The sequence below is a fragment of the Euprymna scolopes genome, chromosome 3, assembly GCF_053919585.1.
Source record: "Euprymna scolopes isolate OS-2025 chromosome 3, ASM5391958v1, whole genome shotgun sequence".
NCBI classification, from domain to species: Eukaryota; Metazoa; Mollusca; class Cephalopoda; order Sepiida; family Sepiolidae; genus Euprymna; species Euprymna scolopes.
In genome coordinates, this window is record NC_136484.1 from 63954200 (window position 1) to 63974034 (window position 19835).

The following is a 19835-nucleotide window of genomic DNA, read 5'->3' on the forward strand; positions in this document are numbered from 1 at the left end:
CCAAATCCAGAAATTTGGGAAAAACGTTTTATACGTTCTTTATATATTCAAGTATTTATCCATAATGTTTGTTTCAGTTGTCTTGTTTTACGGCATACCAGCCCTTTTAGGATTTATCTTCACCTGCCTTTGGGGCGGTTGCCGTTAGGATGCTACAGAAGACCTATCAACCAGTCCTCTCCATCCTTCCCTGTCCTCCGTACGTTTGACCGCCTTGCACAGCTTCAATCTTGTCCATTCTGTGATTTTTTTTTACATAGAAATCACCACTTACCAAGGCCCGGATACCACTCGAGGATAAGGGTTATAGAGTGTACCGTAGTCAATGGAATAATATTGTTATAATCATTAGTAATGGAAATTTGATGAATTGGATTACTTAAGGAGACGGTTCATCAAGAACTTGATTATGTTGGATCTAAAAACAACCAAGTTGTAATCAGCTGGGAAGCAGGCAAATGGAAGACTTCTACAGGCGTGCAGTTCTAAGAAAGAAGCTTTGTTCATGAAATCTACGTTTTGATTTAGACAAAGATAAAGAGTGGAAAAATTATTGACAGTGGTTTCAGCTAGACGGGTGTTTGTCGTGAAAGATTGGCGAGGGGGGGACCATAGATTGGAGTCCAGACGAGCACTTGTCATGGAAATAACGATAAAGCAGAGACAGACTCGCAACGACTCTTCTGTGGGAAAGAGGTTTCAAGGAAGAGAAAAGGGCACGTCCACTAAGTTACGAAGTCTATTTTGAACTCTGTCAAGGCAGAATAAGCTGCTTCTAGCAGCTCTTGCTCAGATGTGGCAACATTGTTCTATCCTTGAACGTGCTTGGCTTTTATATAGGTAGAGAATTGTTTTCCCATCTCTTCTGTCTTCCGATCTTTCTTCCTTCTCCGATTGTTCCTTGGAGCACTATCTTGGCAAGGCTCTCTTCTCTTGTTACATCGCCGAACCATATTAGTTTGCGCCTCTTGATTGTAGTGAGCAGATAAACCAAATAGCTTGACTCATTCTGTTTTTGAATTGCTCATTGGTTTCGGGTTATTTAATACCAAATCCGGTAATTTTGGGAAAAAAGTTTTTATGCTTCAAGTTCTATATATCTTCAAATGTTTATTCATGGTGTTTGTGTGAAAGGGTCGTTGTCACAGGTCACCAAATGTGACCTTCCCGGGTCACTGGCAACAGGTGTGAACCCTCAGCGATTACTAAATAGGGATCTCTTATCACATACGCGTCGTGATTGTCTTTAACAGGAATTCTCCGCAAGTTCTTTCGGCACAGCGGAACCTCATTGGTTGGTTGGTCAGTGTCGATTTTACCTTCGGGTTGATATGCCATGTCATGCTGGAAGTGAATAGATTGTCATACACACAAAAGAAAGAGAAACTCAGATATCTCTATTCTACGAGTTAATTCAAGTCAAATTTATAAAATATGATATAAACTTATGTAAAATTGTCCAGTTATTTATTTATCACAAAACACACTAATTAATCTTAGATTCAGTACTCTCCATTTTTGCGGTAGCGACGGACGGTGGAAAGGGGTGTGTGTGGTGACGACTCTTCGATTAGGATCAGATTCGCTCAAAACTCAGCTTCAACTCACTGATTTTGACGCGGACATTCGCTGATATACAAGGTATCAAGGTAGGGTACGTTGTTCTCTAGACCAATCGCCAATCAGTACTTCATTCCAGGGAAATTCCTGATTCCCTGTGAGTGTGCTGGTGATGATTTTGCGAACGCTCGCAGTTTCATTTCCCACGAACAGGGGGGTTAACCCCCGTGACCCTTCGTCTGGCCGCAGAAACGAAATCATATTCATTTTGTTCTCAAAACGACATCAAATTGCCACTTTCCCACCAAACAATAAAATGTATATGTCGGTTTCACACAAATAATAAAAGCACAGCTTAACTCTTCCTTCCAGCAAGGTCGACCGCCACTGCCCAGGCACGCAATAATGCTTAACAATTAACACAAGCATAGTCGCCAGACATTCTTCAGTGTTTCTGGGGTCTTATTCTCACCCCAATGGAGAGACTTACCACTCCCGGCAGCAATCACGCCACATTTGGTTGCTTAGTTTTACGACATATCAAGCACTTCTCGGTTCATTTAATACCAAATCTTGTAAATTAAAAAAAAAAGTTTTTATGCTTAAAGTTCTTTATATATTCAAATAGTTATTCATGGAGTTTTGTTTTGGACATATCAACATTTTTCGGTTTATTTAATGCCGAGTCCAGTAATGTTTGGAATAGTTTTTACGCTTCTAGAATTGTATATCTTCAAATATTTGTTCATGGTATATCTCTTTTGTAGAGAGACATTGTTTCTTTTCTGTTTTGTTTTCTAGTTCCCTGACAAAGGGAGGGTAGACCTATAAATTCACCCTTGTCCGTTCGTCCGTCTGAACTTTTCTCAATAACTACGCGCTGGAATTTTTGGCAATTGTGCTCCAATATTAAACATGATATGAGTAAAGAAGTAACAACGTATTTTCCAGGAAAACTCTGGTTGCTCCCCTGGGGGTACCTTTTGGGTTAAAATGGCTAAAATTGACACTTTTGTGCTCATTAAACAATTATTATTATTGATGACTTGGATTTTATAAAACTTTCTGGAAAGTTGTAACTGATTTCTATATAATTTTGTTTGTCTATACTTCACGATAACTCTTGGTTGTACCCCAGGGACTCTTTTAGGTCTAATAAAAACTCTCGATTTGAAGACTATTTTACCATATTTGTCGAAAATTTTCTGTGTATGTCTATTTAGCAATGTTGCATGGTGCTGAACGCAAATTCAAATATGTTTAGGCCTTGGGGACTTTTGGGGCTAAATGGGGGGGGGGGGGCAAATGATAAACTTAGTAATTTCTTCTTTTTTTTTGTATGGTGCAGAACTCAAATTTATATGTTAAGACCTAAAAATGCACCGTTTGTTCATTTTCACTAGGATTTGGCGTCCCCTGGAGAATTTTGGGGCTAAATGGTGAGAGGGGAGGCAAATGTTGAACTTAGTGATTTTTTTTTTTATGCCTCGTTCACTGTGAACTCACGTGGGACCATGCATGCTTCACTTGTTAACGGTCCTAGATATGACCTAAAAATATATCTGATGGTGGGGCCCCCACCTTGAGGGCCTTAAGGAGTGTGGAGCCACCCTTTAATAGTCATTGCTCCCAGGTCCACTCTGACCCGGACTGATAGTATCTGTTAGGGTCCCAACTATGGGTTGAATAGAATCTGACTTAAAAAAAAATATATATATATATATATACTCCATTAAAAATCGTTCCTCAAAATAACTAGATTCGGCGTTAAATAACCTGAAAAAGGTTAATATGCTGTAAAACAAAAACAACCAATCACTTGTTAACTTTGCTGAACATGATTGGATTTTTGAACAAGAACATCAGAAATTACAATATCATAAATGTTTGGTGCGTTTAAGTCAGGAAGCTGATATCCTGAGGCAGCCTGATCTGGTAGCACTAGTTTAGAATGGTAGTGTGCTTTATAATGTTATTATGCAGAATAAGCAAGTTTATAAGAAATCCCACTTTACATATGCACATCACCAATGTTTTCAAATACACTCTACTTTTTGTCATTACAGATAACCTAATTTCTCTAGATTTTGCTATACACAAATGTATAATATAAAACCAGCAGTAACAGGGAAGTGATTGTGGCTAAGTGATTGACAACACGAACTGACAATTTGAGTATGCCAAGTTCGAATCCAGTTCATTCCACAGAAACATTTGGCCCCCTTCACATCTTTCTAGAAAGAATTCTAACTAGAAAGATATAAAGGAAACCAATGCCAGCAATAATAATCCGATCTATACGAAATCAATGAACGATGCTCAACAACAATTAGCAGTAACAATATCAGGATATCGTAACGAGGATATGAAAACTAATTTAAATGCATTAGATTGAAAAATAGTGTGTCGAGAAGTAGCCGGCTACAAAAGAAAAAAAAAAAAAACGAGTGAAACTTTTGTTCCCCCCCTCTCTCTCTCTCTCTGCTTCTCCCTCTCTCCTCTCTGTCTCTCTTCTCTCTCTCCTTTTCTATTTCTTTCTAAATAATACCCTCCCTATTTGTTTTGCTTCTTTTCTCTGTTTTCCGCCCCCCTCTCTCTCTCTCTCTATATATATATATATATATATATATCTGCTCCCTCTCTTCTCTCTCTATCTATCTATCTATCTATCTATATATATATATATATATATATATATATATATATATATGCTCCCTCTCTTCTCTCTCTGCTCCCTCTCTTTTCTTTTCTCTCTCCATTCTGACTCCCTCTCTTCTCTTTTCTCTCCCCCCTCTCTTCTCTATTCTCTGTCTCCCTCTTTTTTCTCTTTTTCTCTCTCTCCCTCTTCTCTCTCTCTTCCTTCTTTTTTCTCTCCCTCTCCATATGTTTCTTTCCCTCTCTGTTTCTCTCCCTCTGCGTTCGCTTTCTCTCTGTCTCTTTTTTCATGTTTCTTCTTTTTTTCGATATGTTTTTCTCTTTCTCCTTTTTTATTACAATTTTTTTCTCTCACACTTTCTCTAAAGCCCCCCCCCCCTCAAAAAAAACCTTTTTCCACAATTTCCCATTCTTTTTTCCCCTCAACCTTTCTCCTTAACTCTCCATCACTCTGGCTACACATAGTTTCATTTTTATCTTCTCTATAGTAAAATGTGAGGAAGGAAAAGGGAAGAATGTGGTGCTTCCGAGAATGGAATTCCCTTATTGTGGAAACGGCAACGCCAGACTGCGACCTAGGCGGACAGAGGCAAACAATGCTTAAGATTTTTTTTGCCATTTACGCTTTCGCCCATTTTTTTCTCTTTTTGTCTCTCAATCATTTTATGATTAAATCAATCCATGTTTTTTCATTCCTCTATTTTTTTTTCCAAATGAAAACGAAAACTCGACGGATTTTATACCGATACATCAAATTGATTGTTGTGTCAATTTTCAAAATGTTTGTTTAACTGGGACAAATAGAAGAAGAATACATTCATAAAACAATCATTTGTTTTAATAACAAGACATAAAATATATTGTCGAAATGCTCCAGGCAACATCACCATTAATACTGTTAGTCGGATGTTATTAAATGTTTCGGAAAATGCGCCATCGTATCTTCGCACACAGGTGACCCAACTGACGTTGATTAAATATGTTGCAATATATATCTCTATCTGTACTGCAACTTTGTGTGTGAGTTCGTTCCTTATAGCCTCTGAAACGGTTGAACAGATTTTCTTTAAAATGTACAGAACTTTAATGTATAAATCTGGAAGTGATCTTAGTTAAGTTTTGTCTCGGAATAACCCCGATGATTTATCGATAATCGAAACCGTTATTTTAATTCATCTATAATCGGTAAAGTAATTTTTTCCATGTCGTTGCTTAGCAACAATGATAGAACAACGGGCCGTGGAAATTCTACTGTGGGTAAGTTGATAGCGTTTATATTTATTTATTTGCATGATGTGGTCTGTAGGTTCTTTCTTAATATTTTTTTCCATTAACTGGAAAGAAGTTTTATATAAAATAATTTTATAAAAGAAACAGTAGGTTTTCTAGAGTGCAATATAGAATAACATACTTTGGACTAAGTTACTGCATGGAGGCATGTGAAGCTTCCTCCATGGCGATTTCATGGATTTCGATGATAATAATAATATAGGAGTGTGAAATATTCGTTGATCATCATTCAATCCTGGGCAACGTCAGATTTCCCTGCTAGTGTATATATATATATATATATATATATATATATATATATATAAATATATAAATTACAATTAAATTTACCAAAATGATCCAAGATGGTAAAACCAAAGTATATTATAAATATTAAAAATTAATATTTATAAAGTAATCTCAACCAGATGTAAAAGCTTGATAAAACCAAATAGGAGATAGAGCTTATAACAAGAGCAAATAGTTAATAAAACATATTTAGAAAAAAAAAAACACTTTGAAAAAGACTTAAAACATATTTAATTTGAAAAGGAAACACTAAATAAGTGGATAGTCCTTAATCCGTGGAGTTTCGAAGAAATATTTTCTTTCTCATCAGAGGGTAGAAATTAGCAAAATGCGGGATGGGATTTTGCTTGCAAAAGTATTTGATGAAACTGCAAGTCAGTCAAAGATCTTACTTGATAACAAAAAAGTGAAGCAGAGGGAATAGGGTGAAGAAAAAGGTGATTTCACGTGAAATCACCTTTTCTCCACCCTATTCCCTCTGCTTTTTCACATAATACATATTAGTCTTTTAAGTTAAGGAACGCGGAAAATTAATACAAACTTTAGCAATTTTAATAACAAGTTGTCGACTCCGAATATTTGAAAAAAGCTATCTATACAAGAAAAACAGATTTTTTGTGACCATTATAATGAAAGAAGTCCATAAGGGAGATTGCTAAAATATTAAAAAGGTCTAAAAGCGTTGTTTTTCGGGTTATTGAAAATAGAAAAAAAGGTTTACCACTGACGGAAAAGAAAAAGATCGGACCGACCCTGAGAGAGGGAGGATAGAAAAATCACTCAATCATCTCGTTCTGACCGTTTTAAAACTGCGGCTTTGATATCCCGGATTTTTACATCCGAAACTGAACAAAAAATTTCTCAAAAACGATCTCACGAAGATTAAATGAAGTTGGATTATTTTCAAGAAGCCCATGCTCAAAGTCTTTAATTTCTATTTAAAATGAAAAGGCCAGATTGTTATTCGCCGAAAAACAATTGTTTTGGGAATAAAAAAATGGGAAAAAGATTCATTTTAGTGATGAATCTAAATTCAATCTTTTCAAATCAGACAAAAGACCACATGTCAGAAGAAAAAATGGGGAAAGACTGTCCTTTAAGTGCGTTAAAAGTACAGTAAAATTTGGAGAGGGCAGTATAATGGTATGGGATTGATATCTTCAAAAGGAACTCCCCCCCTTGTGATGATTCATGGAAAGGTTAATGTCTGAATGTACAGAGAATTGATTAGAGAACATGTGGTTCCTAATCTTTTTTATTTTGATATATTTATGCAAGACAACGCACCGGGCCATAAAGCAAAAACAGTTTTAGAAGAGCTAAATAGATCCAATATTTGCGTTATGGATTGGCCAGCGCAAAGCCCCGACCTGAATCCAATTGAAAATGTTGGGAATATTATTGGTGATAAGATCACAGACCCCCCCCCAAAATCTTGATTTATGGTAATGAATAAAAAAAATCCTGGAATAATATCTCACCTATAACATGTAAACAATTGACTCCGTCTTGCATCAAAAGATGTCATAGTGTGATTGAAAACAAGGAGCTTTTCACTAAATACTGAAAGGATTCTTTATTTTTTCATTAATAATTCCCCCCGTACCTTAACGTTTGGACCCCTGTAATTTAATTAAATTTATTTATATGTAAAAAAAAAAAAAACTAATAGGTATTCAAAATGAAAAATAAAGAATTTTTTTTTATTTAACTACCATTATTAAACATTCGAAAATTCACCAAAAATGTTTTTTCCTTTTTCATAGATAAAGTTAGAAGTCATTCAGAAAAAATGATCGACCGTTCCTTAACTTTTGGACGCTACTGTATATAAGTATATGATTATAGAAAGTAAGAAGGTTCTGCTAATAGACACTGACGACAAGAAATAACCAATCAAATGAATCCGTTTTCTGCTAGCCACAAATCAGAAACTAAAATTACTCCATACAAACGTTGGATATTGTAGAATTCTCGCACAAAATCTTTCGTGTCCACACGAGAAAGATCTTTGCTCTTTGCCTGCAAAATTTTGAAGTTCGAGACATATACAAGCCAGTTACCCACTGAAAACTGCTTTACATTTCCAGGACTTGTACAGAATAAGAACCCATCCGAAACTCTTTTGAAATAAACCACTGCTTTCAATAAAAAACAAAACAAAACAAAACAATACAAGCTGAAATCTAGTGGCAAGCAAAAAATCATGTAGCATCGTTATCAATACAGAGTGTAACGATAAAATTATCGCCCGAAAAAACGACATGATTCCATTTCCATTTGATAAAGATTGGTTTTCTTTTTTGTTGCAGACCATCTACTAGTTGGTCAGTTGTATAAAAATCTCAAGAGAGAGAGCGAGTCTGAAAGTGACACAACGGAGATCTAAAATATACCGGTGTACAACTCGTGCTCTCTATCGATCCAAGTTATTAGAATAGGACCATTGCAGACACCCTCAAAATGCATCACTGAATTGCCACGAACAAAAGATGTGCTCAAGGTGATAAAAAAGTTTCTAGCTACAGTTATGGTCTTTGATGTGGTTTCAAGTGAGGGCCACATCATATCTTTAAAGTCGTCTTGAAAAGTCAACACCAAAATGTACCTGGATGTGCTGAAGAGTGTGATAATGCCCTGGTGCAGTCAGGTGGCCACTGGCAGATCCTGGGTGTGGCAACAGGGCTCGACGCCAGATCACTAGTCCAAAGAGACCAGGGTTTGGCTTCAGAAGGAGTGGTAATACTCATTGCCCCCTCCTTCCCAGACCTGAACCCGGTGGACTACTTCGTTTGCTCATATATCGAAAATCTCTTCAACATGATCTCCCACAACACCAAAGCTAGACTGATCGCGACTATTCATTGAATATTTACCGAGCTCCCGTCAGCGCTTGCGGAAAAGGCATGCTCCCAGTTCTGGACCAGTATCGAGGCGAAGATTGAGGCTGAAGGCTGCTACATTGACTTGATGTCAGCTGTACTAAATAATCAAGTTACTTGAATTGATTGTAGTGTTGTTTGCTTTACGATGACAACTTTATCATTCCACCGTGTATGATTACAGCGAATATATTTCTGCATGGTAGGAGAAGAGGAAACGAATAATAAGGTGAAATAACGACAATGGTAAAATAAGTGGAGGCAGAGAAAAAGAGAAGATATGCTATAAAACGCAAGTCCAAATACCATTAAATAATAACAAAACATCGGTTTTTCGTGTGTGGAAATTTTAATCCCAACATCACAACTTAAAGTTATGTGTTTTCCAGAAGTAGGGATGGCGAGATATTTTGTGCTTCAACGATTTCAAGTAGTTATACAAAGCTATAACAAGTGGGCAAAGCCAACTAGAATAGGTCCTGGATATGACCTTAAACTATATCCGATGGTGAGGCCTAAGCTTGCGGGCTTTGGGGAATGTGGGGCCACCCTTTGCCATTGCTCCCAGGTCCACTCTGACGAAGACTGGTAGTACCTGTTATGGTCCCAACTATGGGTTTAATAGAAACCGACTTAAAAAAACAAACAAATGTACTCTATTTAAAAATTGTTCTTCAAAATCACTGGATTCTGCATTTAAATAACCTTAAAAGGGTTGATATGCAGTAAAACAAAAAGAACCAACCAACCAACAAGGATAAAATACAAATAACTAGCATGAAGTTGAGTTTTTCGTTCTGTATAGATTCCCGAGTTCGACAGAAAGATCCGCGAGTTCAACAAGATACACTTGAAAAAGGTTAGAGGCTATATCCGATTGGCCGAAACGTTTAGAGAATAATACTCAAGATGAAAACAGTAGTCCGAATAAAACAAATTATTAAGGTTATAGTCAGCTAACGACTTCCTAATGTCCGGCGTAGCGCTACTGGAGGCGATGACAAGGCAACTCAGTTCCTTCGCCTTTTCCTTCTCTCATCTTTTTTCTTTTTTTTAATTACGTTTTTCCTATTTTTCTTTTTTAATTATTTAATAATAATCGAAAAGTATCTTCGGTTTTATGTTAATTATTGAAATTAGCTTTATTTTAGTTTTAAAGAATTATTGAAAACACCTGTTATGCTCTTAAAAAAAAAGAATTATTGGAAACTTAATAATCTTTTTTAAAAAGTGGACTATTTAATAAAGACTAATTGTGGTATATTTATCTGTATAATTTTATTAATTTTTATTGTATACTTTTCAATAACTTTTCTTATATTTTATTGTAATAAATCGCTGCTCAATAGAAATACTGAAAGAACAATAAAAGTGAAGAAACTGATTTGCCTTGTCACCGCTTCCAGTGGCGCTACACCAGAAGTAGGAAGTACGTTAGCTGACTATAACAATTAGTAAACCTCTTCTAAAATATCCAGAAGCATAAGAGTGGGTAACTTGAAGAATGCAGGCAAAATGGGTTGGAACCAGACACAATTGTTTTTCTTTTTCTGATTATTTTAAGGATTAAAAAGAAAACGAAGAGAATTAAAAAAACAAAAGCAAAAAAGCAGAGCATTATTAAAAGGAAAGAAAATGGAAATTTTGGATTTCAAGAAAGCAAAGAAATGACGGAAATATCTAGATTCTCTCAGTAACAGATGAGAGAGAGAGGGAGAGAGAGAGGAAGAATGTACATTTAAAATAGACGTGTGTCTCTGCCTGTCGTGCTTGCTGCATGCGCGTCTTAATTGTGTCTGGGTTGATCTGATGCAAACGGGTTGCTTCCTTATATCCCTAGGAATGGAACGACCGAGGGAGGGAGGGTTATACATTTGTGTGTGCATTAGATGGGGCAGGCGTGAAGGTTGTTAGTCAAAGAGAAGATGGAGAAGGAATTGAGATGAAGACAGCCGAAGATGATGACAAGCATTGTGGTCCTAAAGGATGGAGGGCAGACAAGCTGAGTTATGTTAGGGAAGAGAAAAGGACATTGAAGGAAAAACAGTGTGGGTGAAAGTGGGTCTGTCATGGTGAACGATGACACATGCACTGAACAGACAAAAAGGAAAAAAAAAATTGTCTCGAGGAATTTACTTGATTAGTCAGTCTGCAAGGAAATACCTGTGAATCGAGTTTGAGATTTGGTGACCAAATTGACGTCTAGACTGGTTCAGCACAACTAGAATATTGGCAAGTTCGATTGACACACATAGATACTATTATGAAAGAAAAAATATAAATATATATTTGGAATGGTTCCTACTGACATATATACACACACATTAATTGAGGAGCTCCAGACGGTGAAAGGAGTGCGTCCAGGGATAATTATATGTATATATATATATTACTAGCACGTTTCCCGGCGATGCCCGGTCGTAAGATACGCTTAAATATGACATTTTAATTCATGCATATTATGTATTTATTATTATAGCGACAATTCTGTCGATTATTGTATTAAACCTAATATGTAGTAAGGATTAAAACTATACACACACACACACATATATATATATATATATATATATATATATATATATATATATATATATATATATATGACTTAGGTGGTATCAGCTAGAATACAAATCCAAAAAATACAATCTCCATCCACCCTAATTCCTTAGCCTCTGAGCCACGGTCATTCGTGTGTGTGTGTGTGTATATATATATATATATATATATATTCGTCTGTTATCCTTTTCTATATAATGGAATCGCCCAATCGTCAAAGACAGTATGAAAGCCAGCAAGGTCCACAGAGTTATATACGCAAGGAAAAAAAATCAAGAGTGTAAATTAAAATTTACAAGTAAATTTAATGTTTGACAGAATACTCCAAAGACAATTTTCAAAAAAATAATTACTCTGTGTAGTATGATAGAGCAAAAGATATTGATAGTGGCATTAATTGAAACTGTATTTCACGATAACTAGTCATGGGTTTATGTCTACTTTTCATATAATGCAGTTTCAATTAATGCCAGCAAATTCATTCGATAATATCATTCCTCTGATGAGAAGAATGCATTTCTTTTGAAACTCTGCAGATTAAGGAAATTTCATTATATCTTATTGGAGTATCGAACAATAAATTCATGTAAAATATATAATTTTCTATAATAAGCTCTATTTCCTATCTTGGTTGTATTGAGCTTTATTATTTGGTTAGGATTATTATATTACAGAAACTATTGGATTCTGAACTTAATTTTTATTGACTGTTACCCCCATATATATATATATATATATATATATATATATATAATATATATATATATATATATGGGGGTATCTAAAACGTTCCCTATTTATCAGGTTTGAAACCGACAGTACTGATGACTTATCTAACCTAAGCTTTCTATAAATAAAACATAACACGCTCTTATTTTCTGATTTTTCCTTATGATAGAGAACTCTGCTGGAATCCTTTTTTTATATAAAAATATAACTGATTATATATAATTAGTTATATTTGAATAAAACCCATGGATTCATCTGTTCCGTGGGTTTTATTCAAAGGTTGTAGATTTGAATATATTTTATTTTTCAGTTGTTTTCAAATGTGAACTATTTTCTTTCGGTTTCCAGTTAATGTCGGGTGTTCATTATGGAAATATGGATCGTTTTCTACTTTTTTTATAAATCAATTTGTAGGCTGTTTTTAATCGTGGGATATTATACTTCGGTTTCCTGATAATATCGGGTTATCCGGAGAGAACATGTACCGTTTCAGGGGCAACCTCTCTACAGCTTTTGTATGCGCACCGCCCTCCCCTCGCCTGTTTGTGGTGTAGAAACAGTTGCAAACAATGATCTGAATCGTCGGTCTATTGTTTTTGATTGACTCTCCAAGATTTCTCATTGAAAACGGTGAATAAATGCCTTCTGATATCTTTTAACTTCTTTGTTCTCTTACACAAATTAGGATGATATATAATATGGCTCCCTTGAAGCACTGAGAATTACATTTCTTTTAGAAAAATAAATGGTTAGATACAGATTGATATCTGAAAGACAATGTATAAAGTACCAATTCTTTAAACTGGCCAACGATTAACGAAGCTAAGGTCATCATGAACAATTTGGAGTGCTGTCCCAACATATAATCTCAAAATCCTTGCAATGTCAAAAATGTTATATTGGACTTTCGGTTTGGCTATGCTCAACCATGTCTGAAGCTATACTGATCACAGACCAATAGAGGGAAAATAGTTTGCACTGGTAAAAACGTGTTTTGCACATAAACGATGGATCCCCTCCCTCCCCCCAAATAAAAAGGCTAAGAAGACGACAGGGACAAAGGTCAAATGGATGTTGTTTTTTATGGAAATCGTTCCATCATGAGGCTAAAATTTCAAGGTCAAAAGCAAGTCCACATTAAATGTTATATGAATAGATTCTTATCCGGCAAATAGCAATTTGTCCCATTTTAAAGAAACATCGTTTATGGAATATAAGAACTAAAGGACAAAATAAAGGAAGCAAGAGTTTCTTTTTTCATCATGAAGGCCACTTAAAGAGTGCACGCTCGTCACTGGTACAACAGTGTAGTAATCGTTAATGGTGAAAATAGGGTATAATTTGTTTATTTAAGGGGACGGCTCAACAAGAACTTGTTTATATTGGACATTAAGACGACCATGCTGTAGTCAGCCGGAAAGCAGACCATCCGAACAGTTCCATGGGTGGGCAGCTCTAAGAAAGAAGCTTCATTCAAGGAATCTTCATTTAGATTTAGACACAGTTTGAGAGTGGGGGAAATTGTTAAACTTTCTACTCTCTAGGATACCTTGCAATATGTTCTGAAGATGGTCAGACTTCAATCTGATCAATCCTTTGGCCATATATGGAGAAGGAAATTTAGTTCAGGATTAGCACAGAAAAAAATGACCATCGCGGTTTTAAACTTTAAACATGGATTATATTTTGTGTGTGTGTGTGGGGGGGGGTCTGTTTATTTCTGTCACGTTTATGCATACGAATTCATTAGGTATTTTAATTATTTTCCAGATGGATTCTTCCTTGTGTCACTGCGCATTTTATCCTTCAGTTTTTGCCCCCCCCCGACAAAAGGCTGGTGGACCTGTAAATTCACTCTCATCCGTTCGACTGTTTGCACTTTTCTCAATAACTACGCCAGGAAATTCTTTGGAAATTTTGCGCAAACATTAAACACACTGAGTAAAAAAGTAACAGAACAGATTTTCCAGGAAAACTCCAATTCCCCCCCTCCTCCAGGGGTTCCTTTCAGGTTAAAATGGCTAAAATTGCTGCCTTGGATATTTTTATACAACTTTCTGAAAAGTTGTAATTAACTGATTTCTGTATAATTTTGTTTGTCTATACTTTGCGATTTTGGGGGCGATTTTATTATATTTGTCGAAAATTTTCTGTGTATGTCTATCTAGCAGTTTTGCATGGTGCTGAACTCAAACTTAAATATGTTCAGGCCTTGGGGACTTTTGGTGCTTAATTGGGGAGGGGAGTCAGATGCTGAACTTAGTCATTATTTATGCCTCGTTCACTGTGCACTCACGGGTGACCATGCATACTTCACTTGTTCTCCTGTATCGTCTTCACCTTCTCCATTTAATCTTTGACACATACGTTATCCTCAAACTCTCCCCTTACCTGAAGAAGTAAACCATTCCATCATTCCCTTCTTACTCCTCCTACCATTTCGTCTTCATCATCACGATCATAATCACACCCTCTCCCTATTTACATCATCATGTTAACATCGCCATTGTTATTTTCCTTTCCTTTATTCAACATGTCTGCTTCTGCCTCGTCAACCGGCCACTTGGTAATTCTCGGAAGGTGTCCGTATGTGAAGGGATGTGTAAGGGGTATACGTTACTAATTCTCGGAGAGAGACAAGCAAGCAACTTGGTTTGTGTCTGTGTGTCCACTATTTCTTACAGTAGGAAAAGAACTTTTATTGATACTCCTCTATCATCTATGTCGACTGGCTGACTAAAAATGCACCAAACATTGATGTAATTGCATCATTTCCGTTCTCATTGTAAAACTCAATCATGTTCTACAAAATAAAAAAAAAAAAAACAATTATTTTCCTCTCCAAAAATTGCCAAACCAAACGCTATGAAAAAATATTTGAAGGCATAAAGAAATTGAAACATAAAAACTGTTACTAAAACGACTTGATTTGGCATTAAATAATCCGAAAAGTGTTGATATGCTATAAAACAAAATTACTAAACCAAACATCTGGAATAAATATTTTTAAATACAACGGAAATTTTCCTATCTTCATCCTTAACATTGCTTTGTCCTTCTTTAAAAAATTTAGCCTACTTGTAGATATTTTTCGGTTGAAACATGTGGCGCCATACACAGTTAACATTCTCTTGTTAATTTCAAGTGATTTGCACCCTTCAGCAACCAAAAACTTGATAATTGTGACTGCTATTCAATCCTGAAGCATGTTTTTTTGGTCGGACATTGTTGTCAATCGCTGAAACTATCAAAAATTTTCTTGAATCTGCAGAAGAAATTAAATGCATGTGAAAAAGAAATAAAACATTTTTTTAAAACTGTAAACTTAAATCTGTATTAAAAGTCCTTATAACAAAAAAAATCACCTTATTTGTTGAATGATCCTTGTATAAAGAACGAAGCATAGAAACATTTATGAAAATGATTAAATTGGCATAAAAGGTTGGCATGCTGTTTTGGGGTTAAATGGTAATAAACGAAAGGAACACAGGATTTTTAGGAAACGAACATGTATTCACATAGATTACAGGCAAAGTGAGTTGAGCCAATCCATTCCTCAACGGTAGGACGTTTGCACACGTCCTGCTTGGTCGCATGTCAATCTCTCTGCCAATACCGGAAGTGACGTCATGATAGTCAATCCGTCTTTTTGTTCGTAAAAGCTGTCTGTACCTCTTCCTTTTAGGGTTTACCATCAATGGCTCGGTAACCTTTCCCTTACGGAACAACCGCCGTAGTTCAGGTGTTGGTTGAGGAAGTTCAAGATCAAATTTTGAAGACCGTGTCTATCGGCTCATCTTCTAATGGTGGACTGTCGCTGTTTCAACTGATCGACATATCTAAGTTGGTTCTGGTAACGTTTGTGGGTATATGTTTGTCCTTGGATGATATATACCATGTCACTGATTCACTTACTAATTGTACCCACCTGCTAGAATGATGTGTTGTTTTTATAACTTTAGAAAAACACTTTTTTCATCTGATATGAAACGTTTACTGGGTAAATAAGTGGTCACTAGTGGCCTTGACTGTTTGGGTAAGAGCTTGTCAAAAACGGATTTCGCTTTCCGTGCAAACATCGTTTCTGCATGTGAGACTGCTGTTGGTGTGTTCAGGTTGGGTGTAATCCTATACACGTGTAGAAATTGTTGCTTTGACTTGAGGAATTATTTTGGCGCGGGTTTTTTAACTTCCGGCGTTGCAGTTTCAGTTTTTTTTGCCACCTTTGGCAGATTCCGTTGACACTTTCATTTTCGATTTCTCTGTTGCTGCGAATGGGACGTTTCGTTTCTTCTTGAAAACGGGCAGACTGTTTTCTTTTAGTTCGAATCTTATTATAGCATTTGTACATTTTCCTAGTCCTGGTAAGAATACTTCTGGAAATTCCACTTTTAACTCGTCCTTCAGTTGTTACTCCTCCATAGACGAGTCTTCTATCCTATGACAGAATTTATTCTTAGGTTGGCCCCACAATTCGAATCGCTCCATCAGTACTGAACAGGTTTTTGGATGTCCTATGTACATACGCGTTCACTTTTATAGTAAAACCATTTAGGGTCACCGGGACTGAGCTCTCCCTCAAATTTAACTTCATCGCCTGTCACAGTTCGAGCTGATTTGTTCGTCTTCCACATGGTTGGTTTCCTTAGTCTTTTCCACGTTTTAAGGTTAATGATGGACAAATCTGATCCGGAACCCAATTGTAGATGCACAGTTTTATTTGCGATGTTAACTGTGACATATTTGCGTGGTTCTTATCCAAATCCAAGTCGAATCTAGTCTTTCAGATTCTGTTCTTGAACTTATTCTTCCTGCACTGGGTCGCTTAGTGGCCCTTCCGGCCACATTCGTTGCAGTACTTATATTTGTAAAAAAAAATGACTTGACCAATGTTTCCCACCGCAGCGATAGTACGGGCTTGTTGAGGATCCAGGTCTTGTGACTGGGTGGTACTTATTAGGTGCAGCTTGAGTTTTCTCTCTTCCAGCTTTACTTTTTCGGGGTGCGTATTTTTCCGGTCTGAAGGTCGTCCTTTTAATACATGTTGTGCCTGACTCCTTGACGCCTCAAGTTGTTCCTTACGCAGACTACCCGTTGACAATCTTCGGCCAACTTCGGGAGGGTAAGGCCCTGTTCGCTCTCAAGTCTAGAGAGAACACATTGTCTAATCTCAGCGTTTTTGGATGAGACTAGACCCTGCACAAAAATTAAACACCTGAAGTCATCTGCCGATAAGTCAGATAGACGGAAATCATCGCAGTGTTTATTTACCACGGGTGCGAAGGTTAGGTAATTGCCGTCGTCGCTTTTTTGCAGGTTAAAGCACTTCCGTCTTCTATGAAAGAGCGTAGAACTCGGGCTGAACAGTTTGGATAAAAGTTTGACCGCTTCAGAAAATTCCAATTCACTCGTATCTCTTAAACTTACTATATTTTGTGGTCCCTAATTTCCTCAAAAGTCGGCGAACTTTCTTAGCTTCACTCCACTCTTGACAATCCACGGTGAATAGGTTCTCATATCTCCGAAAGAAAGCGTCAAGCGTCCCATCCAACTCCGATTGGTAGTTGAACATTTCTGTAGCATTCCATATTGTACTTTGAGGAAAAGCAAAACTGTTGTCCATGTGTTCCGTTCTATCGAATATTTTTTAACAATAGCTCTTCTTGTCTCTATTGTTGATGTAACATTTTCTCCTCCAATGCTTGTTGCCTTTCTTGAAATTGTAACCGGAACTATTTATCACGTTCTTCTGAATTTTCCTCAGCTTTCTGCTGCTGGTTCATCTGAGCCTTAATTAGTTGTATTAATACTGTTCTAACCTCCTCCATCTTGTAATGGCTTTTCCAAACGCACGAAAAAAAAATAATTTCCGTTTTTGACTGGAGAAGAGAGATAAAATAATAATAAAAAAGAAAATGTCCTTTCTTTAAGTGTGTGCGTATAAGGAGGGAGCAAAGTATCCCTTACTTCTTTGTAAAAACCTAATATGAGAGTGGACAAAAAAATTACTTTTTTTTTTACTTTCGAAATAAAACCAAAAAAATGTACTGTGATACAATACACTTGCAAAAGAATAAATGTACTTGTGGAATTGTCTGGCAGTTAACCAAAATTGCTGTTTTTTTATGTGTGTGTGTGGGTGGGGTAGGGGAGTTGTCCCTAAGCGTCAGAAAAAAGTTTTTTTCACTTTAGAACCAACCGTTAAAAGTAGAATATTTCATAAAATTCCACTCAATGAAAAAAAAAAAGTATTTCTTTTTAGTCCAAGTAAAACGAAAAGGAAAAAAAACAAAACAAAACATTTCTCTCTCGTTAAAATAATGCATAAAGTTAGCAGCAAAAACAAAGGCCAAAAAAAAAACACTTTTAAATTCATTAGAAAAATGTTCCAATTTGCATAAGAATAAACTGTAGATAGTTACAATAGGATTGCTCTCGCGGTAAAAATTGGGTAAACATTTTTCTCTTTTTCTTTTTTTTCTTTCTTCTTCCAGTCCATTAATCCCATGGAGGGGCGTCTCCAACACATGCCATAAAACAAACCAATCAAACCAGCATCTACCGTCTTATTTTGAATTGTTTTATTTGAGATAATAAAATGAAAGAAAGAAAAAATCGGTTTAAATATCGTTAATAGAATATGAATTGTTTCTGTTTCAATTTTGCATAAATAATTATTCTTTTGGGGGAGTTGATATCTATTTATATAAAGTATCTGTTTATGCATATGTATGTATAGGATTCATTCTTAAAATAATCAATCGATTTGGAATTTCGGAACACAGGGGCTTAACGTTATAGGTCGTAATATGGGCTATTTTATGCAATTGTTCAATTTGTAGTGATAAAATGTTTATGTGGCTCTGTTTGCAGACCAATCACAATGTAGAAATAAACATCGGAGAACGATCTAAAGATTTTGAAGAGCATTATATATATCATGCTGTCTTAAAGCTTGTTTTAAGAAAGCAGGATGAAAGTGTTGTGTCAAAGAATATACAACAGGAACTGAAGTGCACTGTATGGGATAGGTTTCTTTTGTCAAAGGCTGGATTTGTAAATCATCTTAAATCATACAATCCAAGACAGGATCGGCAGTTTTATGAGGAAGCTTTAACGACACGGCGTCCAGTAGAAAGTTAAATTTATGGGCTAATCTGCAAATTTAAAAGCGGCCCGACAAGACATTCGAGAATTCATTCGTTAACATGCATCAAGAAGGAAGGTTTTTGTGTCACACATGTCAACATTCATCCAAGTCTAAAGCTGAGTTAAAGAAAAACCTACGTGTATATGACTGCATAGAAGTTATATAAAGAAACAATCATCTGTTGGCAAAACGACCTCGCACCAAATGAGTAAGGGCTATAATAAAGATTACATTTGGACAGTTTAGAGAGATGCGTGCAAAAAAAGAGACTTCCTTTCATTTATCTCATTCATTTCATATGAATCAGATGATTCAGTTGTTGGCATTAGTTTCCCCGATATCTTTCTAGTTTTAGTTCTTTCTAGAAAATATATCGGCTTTCTTTCTAGAAAAATATCGGCTACTTACAGGAGGGACTACATGAAGGTTACCGACATTCTCAGTGATAGTATTTATGTGGTTCGAACTGGATTCAGACTTGCACACCTATATTGTCAGCCCGTGTTTCAACTACTTAGCTGCTGTGAGCTCTCGAAACTTGGTTTATATGATTATATTTAGGGGCATTAGGCGTAAAATATATAATAGTTAGTTGATAAGCAAAGGCTAAGAAGAACTATGAAGAAAGTGATAAGGATGGGGTTGAGAGAAAAGGGGGTTAAATAATCCATTTAATTATAATGCACTAACACAAAAAATAGTTATAAAACAAATATTTTATT